Source organism: Gymnodraco acuticeps, unplaced genomic scaffold (assembly GCF_902827175.1).
Source record: "Gymnodraco acuticeps unplaced genomic scaffold, fGymAcu1.1, whole genome shotgun sequence".
In the NCBI taxonomy this organism is placed as follows: Eukaryota; Metazoa; Chordata; class Actinopteri; order Perciformes; family Bathydraconidae; genus Gymnodraco; species Gymnodraco acuticeps.
In genome coordinates this window covers 614,266-624,675 of record NW_022990026.1, presented here as the reverse complement: position 1 = coordinate 624,675, position 10,410 = coordinate 614,266, and positions in this window count along the sequence as shown.

The window sequence follows — 10,410 nt, the reverse complement described above, 5'->3', positions numbered from 1 at the left end:
AAACTCAAAAGCTACAACTTAAATCACTCTTAGCTAAATAAAACAAAAGGCAAGTAAAGCAAACCCTGAGGAGGCATGTGCCTCTCCTCACTACTCCCTCCAGCTCTTCTTTGCTGTGTTTTTAATTGTAGCTAACCCTTTCCCATTTAAATCAGTTTCTCCCCTGATCCTTTCTCAGTCATCTTGGTGTGTGTCTAATTATGTGACAAATTGTCAAAAAGCTGATGACACTCGAAGGGCATGACATGTTTCATGGATGGAAGGTCCTGAAACCTCCTCGCCTTGATTGGCAGAGCGTCAACTTCAGCAGTTGCAGCTGCCTGTTGATATTCCTGATAGAGTTGGGAGATGGTTGTGCCTGGGTGAAGGAACTTCGTGTCTTTGTAGGCAGTAGTGCGAATCAACAGTGGGCAGATCCTATAACCAGTCCTTATGGAAATCTGCAACAGCCATTTCCAGCTTTGCATTTTTGCCACTCTTAGGTGGAGATGTAGTTGGCGGGTCTGCCACTTGTTCGTCATGGTCGATGGTATTTTTGTTCAGCCAGTGTAATGGTTCTTTCAGGGATACCAAGTGTTGAAGAAAAAAAGCTTTGCACACTTTAAGATTTGTTCCATCCTGAAGTTTCAGTTATAGGAAAATGATGAACTGCGCCTGGATCCCTCACCAACTTTCTTTCTTTTGTTTCATGGCAACCTTTGTGACCAAAGTGGTGACGTATAACCGATGTTCTTCCCAGTTGTCCATTGACCAAACTTTCTGAAATATCCACTGCCTCTGCTCTTCTGTAATGGATTGCCAGTCTCAAGTCGTGACTCGTTGACAGAACTTCGAATTGCAGGGAAGGCCCATAGCCTTTGCAGGCAGCTATTTCTTTGCCACATTTGGCCTTGTATGCCATTCCTTTTGAGACGTTTCTTCTTGGATTCATTTTGCTTCCATGTTTCTGGGCTGAGGCATTTATGTTGTTTCCTTTTGACCGTATTGTTTTCATACACATCCTTTAGATGAGGACCATAATGTTCTGAAGTTGCTGCCATACTGTCTTCATTTTCAGGGACAGAGGACTCATCAGAGGATGGATTGTAGTTTGGGTCAATGATAACATCATCATCTATGTCTTCTTCATGGTGTGGACGGTTCTGCTAAGGCATCTTCAGCAACACTCTTCTTCAATGAAAGTGTTTAGGTTATTGTCTGCTCCATCTGATTCAGGGTGTTTCTCAATGTCGAGTATGGCTGCTCCAGAGCCACTATTTCATGGATATTTCATGGAAGGACTATTTCATGGAAGGACTGTTCCAATGTCCAGGATCCTTGGAATTCTACCGAGGCCGGCGTAATTCGTTGCTGGAAATTTCGAGGCTGCACATGTGTAGACTCCGCGGTCTTAAAATCCCCACAATGCTTTGCGCACGGACCAATTCCCAAAATCTTTGGCAGAAAATGTAAGGCGGGGCCTCTCATATGACGCACACCTGCACACTTGCTAGCCTGTTCCATTCTTCGTTCTCCGAAAGCCAGGAATGAATCTTGCCTAGCCTCTGATGGACCTGACTCGGAGGACAAGGAAGCGTCCTCGACATTGAGAAACACCCACAGTTTTAACGACAGTCTCATTTTCATTGGATGATTCCTGATCGGTGTCTGAAAAGTCAAGTGCATCTCCTACCAAAAAGGAGTAGGCGTACGGTCACAACTGTGTGATCATTGTGTAAAACATTTTTGTAATTGCACTGTGGTCCTATGCATTAAAGCTATTTAATGAATATTATTTGGCCAAATTCAGTTAAAAAAACATTTAATCTTTCCTAATAAGATGGAAATGTAATGTGGAAAAAGGACAATATTAAGAATTAAAACAGACGAACGCAAAATGTACTTTTCCTTATTTATAATTATGCTGTAATTGTAACCGTTAGTTTTGAAAGATTAGATTAGATTTTAGATGAGTCTTTATTGTCCCAGAGGGAAATGTGTGCATGCTTCATGGAGCTACAGTAGCTACATTAGCTACAGTAACTATAGTACCTACAGTAGCTACATTAGCTACAGTAACTATAGTACCTACAGTAGCTACAGTAACTATAAATTGTGAAATGAAAAGACTAAATAACTACACAACATTTATAGCCTAGCCTATAGTATAGTAAACATCACTTACCAACAGGGGACAAGCCCTGAACCATGAAAATAACTTAATTTATCTGTTAGTTTTTCTTTCTTTTTGAAGCAGCCATTTTGTAAAGCTTGTCAAATGGCCTAAGTCACAAGACAATGTGACTTAAGCAAATTTTTTTTTTTTTAATATATTGCCTAAGTCACACTCTTGACATAGGCCATTATACTATCAGGGTAGGAACAGCACTTTCTTTTCAATAAGGATGTAGGCAATTTTACCAGAGGTGGCCAGCATCAAGAAAAGATGATTTAGGCAAAAAAAACATTTTCTCCAAAATATGACTTAGGCCATTAGTTTAAGAAGGTGACGACATGTCTCTTATTTAGCACAGAATATGATCCTATCCGTGACATATGGATCTTAACAAATATCCGCTATATCAGATACCTGTAGATCAGCTGTTTATTTCACATGAGTTCCAGTGTGGCAGCTTTTTAATCACGGCTCCCCCTGGTGGATCCATTATCCATTTCAGCTGGTTTCATTATAATTAAATGTATTTATCAAGGGGCGTTTCAAGTCCTGCGGGGGGGTTTTCCTTTTCAGCAGGGGCCCACCCCGTGCCGATCACGGACCCGCACGGGTAGGCGTCTGAAATGGAGCGCTCCATCTGTACGTACTGGCATGATTTAGGCCACTTTTAATGGGCTTTTGCCCCTCTTTTCCCCTGTTTCTGGTGGGTTTTGCATGGTTATCGCTCGCTTCGCGAGCGACTACATTGATCGTAACGATATCAATTATGCGAGTTGACTGGGCTCACGCGGCCTATCAGCCGTCATGATTTCCGAACCTTTTCTGTGCTTTTGCCGGTCGATTTCCCTGTTTTTGGGTGTTTTTCGCAGGTTTATCGGTCGCTGTGCGACCGATTTCAATAGGGTCTTCGCCGACCTAGGTCTCAGACCCTAATAATTCATTGCATTTATTAGAGCGCTTTTCCAAGTGCTCAAAGAGCTTTACATTACATATTACACATATTAGACCTGTAACAGTGAGTACTGTGCAGATTAGAGTGTAGTGTCTTCTTATCCAAGAACATACAGCTTGACAGTGTGAGGCGGGATTTGAACTGGTGTTCTACAACACCCCTTGTTCTGATAACCCACTGCGCCAAAATAAAACCCATATGCATCTATTTATCTATGTAGATCAGGGGTGGCAAACTCATTTCAGTTAAGGGGCCACATACTGCCCACTTTGATCTAAAGTGGGCCGGACCAGTAAAATCATAGCATAATAACCCACAGGCCCTATAACGACAATATTTCTGTTTAAGTGCAAATAAGTAGGCTACAAGTACATTCGGAAAATGTCCACATGTAATGAGACGCAAAACGTTATGAACAAACTGACATTTATTAAGAAAAAACAAGTGCAATTTCAAGTGCTACACATATGTTCTTTACAACAGATCACAGTTTCCACCTGAACTGACTCACCACAAAATACAAATAAAAACGTGGGAGCTATTAAGTGAGGAGTTTGAGTTACCCCCCTTGCCTTGAAGATATAACATTTCTATATTTTAAAAAGAAGTTGGGCAGTGCCACATCAAATCAAACTATTGTTTGCCTAATGCAGCTGCTGATTGACATTATAATACACAATGTTCTATGACATAATAATATAACATGTTCAAATATTTCAGTAGGTTCTTATTTTCACGTCACTGATTAATTTGCTCCTGAAACTTGACATCTTTTAGCCCTCACAATGGCATCAATATCAGGCTTAAAATCCTGACTAGCAGCCAATTTAATGAGTTCATTCAGGCACTTGTGTGTGAGTCTTGAGCGCAGCTTTGTTTTAGTAATGTTCATTACAGAGAAAACCTGTTCACAAAGGTAGGTGGTCCCAAACATGCTCAAAACTTTTGCTGCCAGGGCTGTCAATTTGGGGTATCCTGGCAAAAGATACCGATAAAATGTGCCCAAGTCCGATGAGGCAAATTTGTCCTTTAAATCCTGATCACATTGTAAGTCGATTATCTCAAGTTGTATGTCGACGGGCAGATCCGCAGCCTTAACTGCAAATGGCGAGCGAAACACTGCAAACTCTGTCTCAAGCTCACCAAAGACCTGAAACCGCCGCTCAAACTCCCGCAGCAATTCCGTAATGTTGTCTTTGTACCGACTCATGTCAGCAGTAACTCCGGTCATATGCACATTTCTTAGATGAGGGAAATGAGCAGGGTCACCACTTGACAGCTGTGTCTCCCACAAAGCCAGCTTCAACTTAAATGCGCGTATGCTGTCATAATATTCTGTGACAACTTTTTTGCGACCTTGCATCGTTATATTCAGATTATTCAAGTGCTCTGAAATATCCACCATAAATGCAAGGTCCTGCAGCCATTCTGGGTTTTTTAATTCATGCACTGGCTTACCCTTTTTCTCCATGAACTGTCCAATTTCCTCGCGTAGATCAGAAAAACGCTTCAGCCACCTCGGCTCAACCACCTTACTTCAGTGTGATATGGTAGGCTACAGGTGATGTCTTTATCACTGAGGAGGCTGTCGAACTGACGGTGATTCAGCCCTCTGGCTCGGATGAAATTAACAGTTTGGACAACCACTTTCATGACGTGATCCATTTTTAACGTCTTGCAACACAATGCCTCCTGGTGCAAAATACAGTGGAATGTCCAAAAACGATCTCCTCCATTTGCTGCTTGTACTTTCTCCCTGAATTTCGTGGCAACACCTGCTTTTTTCCCGATCATTGATGGTGCGCCGTCTGTAGCCAGACTGACAGCACGGGTCCAGTCCACTCCGACCCTGTCCAGTGCTTCAACGAGAGCGCTAAAAATGTCATCCGCTTTAGTGGTGTCTGTCATAGGAACCAACTCAAGGAACTCTTCGGTGACCGTCAAAGTCTCATCTACACCACGAATGAATATGGCCAGTTGAGCAACATCTGTAATGTCAGTGCTCTCATCGATTGCAACTGAAAATGCTACGAATGACTTGACTTTTATTTTTTTCTGGCTATCCAAATCTGCTGAAAGATCGGCAATCCTATCCTTCACTGTATTCCTCGTTAGACTAATGTTGGAAAAAGCCTGTCGCTTCTCAGGACACACGATTTCTGCAGCCTTCAGCATGCATGTTTTCACAAACTCACCCTCAGAGTATGGCTTTGAGGCTGATGCTATTTCGTTAGCAATGAGATAGCTGGCTTTCACGGCTGCGTCACTTATATCTCGGCTCCGGGTAAAAACGGCCTGTTGTTTCTTTAGACCTGATAGCAGGTCATTTATCTTTTCTTTTCTCCGTTGTCCTTGCAAGCAGTCGTATTTCTCTCCATGGTGAGTCTCATAATGGCGGCGAATATTATATTCTTTGGGCACAGCAACTTGCTGCGAACACACCAAGCATACAGGTTTTCCATTTACCTCTGTAAAAAAATAGGATGCGGTCCATTTTTCTTGGAAAACTCGGCACTCCGTGTCCACTTTTCTCTTTTTTGACAGAGACATTTGGGGATGAGAGTGTCAGAGGTTATTGACTGCAATCACTACTCTTACTCATCACTTTTTTTACAGTCTGGCTGCGCTCTCACTGGTACCGGTGCGGTAGTGCGCCCACTAGTGGAAGGATTCAAAATAGCAGTTTTTTTTCCCTCCTCTCATACAGTAGCCTACTTAGCAAAATCCTTCAGCTCCGTGGGCCAAGCTGGAATGCCTCCCGGGCCGGATCCGGCCCGCGGGCCGTATGTTTGCCACCCCTGATGTAGATCTTTAATCATGTAGGTATATATCTATCTGTCTATCTCTCAGGATGAACATCCCCGATCAGGATTGATCAGTTGCAGTGTTCATAATGCAGAGGGAAATAACTCTCAGAATAACGTTATTAGCAAATTTGTACAACTTGACGAACGGATGTTTTTAATAAGGGCTATACAAGTGTTCATACTGGATAGTTTATTTAGTTAAAAAAATTATCCAACGAGTTACAGACCACTCTTTCCCCATGTAAGTCAATGGGAAAAAGTGTTTCCGGGCCTGGCAACCAAACGGATGTGTAGTAGCGCCGTTTGGCCAGCACGAATATTTTCATCTGAGTCCGGCGCATTTCCTGGGGGCTTGACTACTGCCGCCTGCTGGTAAGGAAAGTTATTGCCACTCACGCATGCGCAGTTTGTACGTGCTCGGCGAGTAAAGTAACGAGTTACTTTATGTAGATAGTAACGAAGTAGTGTAATATATTATATTTGTAAAGTAATACATTTATAATTTGTAGTTCAGGACCATGGACAATGCAGCTTCCTTGCATTGACAGTTGTCTGTGCTGAATTTGTGCTGAGTTTCCTTTGCCTCATTTTCTATTTTGTGACCTGTTTGGTGTAAATGAGTGTGGTGCTGCTTTGATGAAGCCTAATTTGATAAATTTTCAAATTAATTTCGGAAATATTTCGTAATATAGTTGTCTTTGTCACATTTTATTTGGCATTAGTAAATAATTATGCACATTTACAAATACTTTACATGATATGAGTGATAACACGTGTTATAAGGGCTATTTTTTCACAATAGGTGTGCCTTGAGATTTGATTTTTTTTTACTTGTCCTTTGGTGTGCCTTGGGCACAAAAAGTTTGGGAACCACTGGCATAAATGATAGTGGGAGTCTGAGGGTGTCATTACTGAGAAATGTCAAAGAAATTCAAAACCTTACATTTTAAAACAGGTTTGCATTCCTCCACTTAAGGTGACGTTATCATTGGAAACAATAAAAACTAACTATTTTGATGTAGAATCTATAAATTGAATCGTTAGAGCAGAACAAAATGGTTGTATTGTAGCCTCAGTTCCGTGCAGCCTCTAGTTTCAACAGGTGGAAACATGGTCCATATAACGTGAATACATGCAGAAGTAGACAGTAAGAGGCCCCTGACATTAGGCCTATTTTTTTTAAATAGTAGGGGCTCTTCACTCTGCATAGCAGTATGAATAGCCTTAAAAAACAAACAACCCACTCCATGGTAACAAGAGTCATATTTCTGACCCATATGCCCTAAGTGAAGCCGTTAGTCTCATCTAACTGACCCAAGGGTTGGTGCTGGTGTGACAGTTCCAAGTGTTCAGAGCAGACGTCAAGCTTTCAGTTCATGGCTCGGTGGGGGGGAGCAGACCCACGTGAGACAGTATCAACGGCTGTAATGTTCAGTGTGAGGAGCGTCATTCTCTCTGGGAGCAGGAAATGGTGCCCATTCTCGGACCAAACCATTAATGTCATGTAGAGCAGCCATAGCATCTCTGTGACTGCACTCAGTCGGACTGTAGCAGGGTAGAGCTGGGTGACTCTTAGTGAAGCTGTCCAACGCCATTAGACAAAATGGAACCACGTGCTAACAAAAAGGACACAGGGTCATCAATGTCTCTCTTTACCATTGGCCTAATCATAAACAAATTAGTGGGAAAAATGTGGAACACTAATCCATCATGTGGAATGTTGAGTTAATTTAAATAATTAGTTATGGGTTGAAATCAAATTAACATTAGAACTAAAGTCAGTTAACAAATTGGACTTGCACAGATCAGTAATCAATACACCATTTTCCCAGCTCTGTGATGAAAACGATAACAAGCAGGGATGCAAACTTGTCATCTTTTGGGGAAATTTGCCCTTTTGAATCCAAAATAGGTCGTTTGTGTGATTAATGTAGATTCTGCAATAAAATATTATTGGGGTATGGACAGGGTTGCTAACTTTGGGTACCTGGCTGGAGTGAGATTTTGATATCATGGGTTTAATTACACACATGCGCACGAAGTGACTGCTATCGTGTCAGTAGCGGGACCTTAGCATATATTTAGGATATATATATATATAATATATATATACAAATACACAATATTGGACACAGACTATAAAGGGCACACAGTTTCATTCACTAATGAAAGTCAAACACATGTTTGTTTCCACTGTTTTATTGTGTGCCTGTCGCGATAAGCAACTTATTGACTTATCGGCTCCCGAGTATTTGCGATATTTGTGTTGGGTAATCTTGTAGTAAATAAAAAGGGCGACCTGGAGCCAATCCTGCCATTTCCTCACAAGTGAAAGTGTTGACATGCTGAAAACCCAACCCCCGCTTGGGGTCTGGGGGGATTCTCCCCCAGGAGATTTTTTGAAATACTAACATAAAATACACATTCTCTCTTGAGAGGAAAAAATAAATTCATCTATTACTACACGACATATTTAAATGAAGCTGAAACTGCTGCTCCTCCCATAGGGAAGAGGCTGTGTGAATTACTTAGAATTACTTTGAATCACCCCATTGTTCTGTGTGTCAAAATGGAAGGTTTCTGGCTAACGTTAGCTTAGGTACTCAGATCTTGTTCTTGAGTAAAAGTAGAAGTACCAGAGTGTAGGAATACTAAGTTACAGTAAAAGTACTGCATTCAAAATGTTACTCAAGTAAAAGTATTGTCATCAAAATATAGTGAAAATAGCGACAGTAAAAGTAGTCACTGTGCAGATTGGTTGATTTCAGAATACTATATATGATATGTTTTATAATGATCGATCATGAAAGTGTTCTCAAAGCTGGTGAAGGTGCAGCTAGTTTGAATGACTTTGTATACTGCAGGGTAGCTGGTGGATTTACTCCAGGTGGAACTAAAGTCTGATTCAACACTTGATTAGATTTCACATCATTCATCCAGATCTGAAAGTAACTAAAAGGTATTAAATACATGTAGTGGAGTAGAAATACACCATGTACCACTGAACTGTAGTGGAGTAGAAAAATAAAGTAGCAAAACATTTAAATACTCAAATAAAGTACCAGTATCTCAAAATTGTGCCCAAGTATAGTACTTGTTGAGTTTATGAACTTAGTTACTTTACACCAGTGGCTATACAGATAGAAAGACTAAGCCTTGCACAGAGGCATGAAAATACATTTTCAAAATGCTCAACAGTGCTGGCAAAAAAAAAACTGAGTGCTGAAATTAGATCTTCCTTTGTGCTCAGGCTCATAAAACCCCCAACGCACCGTGCTGTGGTCTGCTTCAGATTATATTTTCCTACCAGAGGTCACGCCTGTCTCTGACCCCGTGTCTTGCGGTTTTTTTTTCTTGGTTTTTTTTTTCTTCTGCAGCACCAAGCAGAGTAAAGAAAAGGGGGGGGGATTTTGACTAGAAATAATTTGAAACAGTTTAATAAAGAATGTTGAACTATATTTAAAACTGTAATTGAACTTCAACTTATATCAATTTTCCAATTCCAGTGGCCAACAGATAATGACAAAGTTTTCATTTTGCAGCAACCGTGCAAAAAAAGTTCAATCACCATTATGTCTGAGTCTTGTCTTATCTGCTTTGTTTCGGAATGTGTTCAATACATTAGGTTTTTTTTATTTTCATTATTACCATACAATACATAGATTAAGAATAAATGAAACAAATAATACAACATTGACCTATTTGAGCAGACAGATGACCCGCAGTGATGCCTCTGAGGTTCCCGGGTGTAAAACAGACGCCTTTTGCTATTTAATTTCCTTTTGCGGAAATTTAGATTACAATGTATAATTTTGCTCTACATCCCTACATCATGCATTTTTTTCTCAAGTAATTTACTTTTGGTGAGATAACTAAAGTTTAGTTCATTTTACCTTGGCTGTGGACTGATTCATTATTAGTTGTTACAAAGCATGCACAAGACGGCGGGTAGACAAACAAACACGAAACAATTATACAAACAAACATGAACCCGCAACAAATATCAGGTGACAGCTAAACTCATCCAGCTTAATTTTAATCCGAATTAGGGAAACTTCAGCGGGGGTAGGGAAATATCTGTTTAATATGAGTGCCTTCTTACCCATATATACTTGTACAAGTGCTAAGAACGGAATATGTTGAAAAGTAATAACTACATTATTCTCAATCAACAACCACTATGCTAATTTAGTGGTGCTCTGCCATCCCCGATCCGGAGAGCAGAGACTTTTAATTAATTCAGTACCCTTTATTTTAACAACAGCCAAATTCAACAACCCCTCAGATTATGAAACACAGCGTGACGTAATATTTCGTATCACGTTTCCCGTTAATAATAGTTCTGTTTAGTTCCAAAACTCATAATGGTGCGATTTAAGAAGAATACGACACTGTGCTTTGTTTCTCCTCGTGTGCTGCTCCCCACAGGGGGGGGAGGGGAATTACCCACACCCTCGCGCAGCAGCAACAGGGAGATGTTGAGGCGAGTTGATTTA